This window comes from Galeopterus variegatus, unplaced genomic scaffold (assembly GCF_000696425.1).
Source record: "Galeopterus variegatus unplaced genomic scaffold, G_variegatus-3.0.2 Scaffold1815, whole genome shotgun sequence".
NCBI lineage: Eukaryota > Metazoa > Chordata > Mammalia > Dermoptera > Cynocephalidae > Galeopterus > Galeopterus variegatus.
In genome coordinates, this window is record NW_007727926.1 from 344540 (window position 1) to 345528 (window position 989).

At 33.1% G+C, this 989-nt stretch overlaps 1 long non-coding RNA gene across 1 annotated transcript in view; it reads right to left on the reverse strand.

The window, feature by feature from the left end:
- Positions 1 to 219, reverse strand: part of LOC103595674 — a 6962-nt gene extending 6743 nt beyond the window's left edge. Inside the window, exon 1 of the long non-coding RNA XR_550968.1 lies at positions 20 to 219. This is a non-coding gene — a long non-coding RNA (uncharacterized LOC103595674). The remainder of the gene's footprint in view (positions 1 to 19) is intronic.
- Between the last annotated feature and the right edge of the window lie 770 nt (positions 220 to 989).

Sequence of the window (989 nt, forward strand, 5' to 3'; positions counted from 1 at the left end):
AGGCAGAAGGATTACTTACTGCAAAAACTCCTCGAACTACCCAGCCGTGGTGTTGCCGTAATGTTTTACCATATGCATTATCTTGAAAAGAAGAAAAATTCTATGAGGAATAATTTCATCAGATTGCTATTTGTATATCAGTGCTATTTGTATAATGTACTTTTTAATGTATGCAATAGCATATGTTATTGGTATTAGTAAATAATGAAAAAAGTCTAACTACAAGATTTTGCACCCCAAAAGTCTTAAGTAGGAAAAAAGCAGCATGGATTTTTTTTTTTTTTTAAATAGATACTTCCACTCTTACCCTGGGTCAATGTATCTGAACCTCAGCTGATACATTGTAGGAAAAGTTCAATACATATAAAGAAATAAAGAGATAGGAAAGGATATTGAAAATTCAGACTAAATACAACAAGAAATGCAATATTAAAAAAAACAAAAAATGCAGTTCTTTGAAACATTGTGTGACCCTGAGCCAGTCCCCCTCTAACCATCTGTTTGCCGGTTTGTAAAATGATCTCTNCAATACATATAAAGAAATAAAGAGATAGGAAAGGATATTGAAAATTCAGACTAAATACAACAAGAAATGCAATATTAAAAAAAACAAAAAATGCAGTTCTTTGAAACATTGTGTGACCCTGAGCCAGTCCCCCTCTAACCATCTGTTTGCCGGTTTGTAAAATGATCTCTACGGTTCTTTCCAATTCCAACATTCATTCTATTCTAGGATGCCAAATGTTTGCCCTAAATGTCCCTATGACCCTGGATATATTAAAGCTAGAAACCTTTAAAAATATTATAGGAAGAATGGCTTGAAGTTATTAGGCCAGTTGTAAACTAATTGGTGAGGCCTGTTAACAGAAGTCATTCATATTTTTTTTAAAAAGAAAATGTAATTTTATTAACATTATTTTTTACATTCTAGGATGTTGTTGTGGAGCAGTTGAGAGGGAGGGAGAGAGGGGAAAGGGGAAAGAAATGGG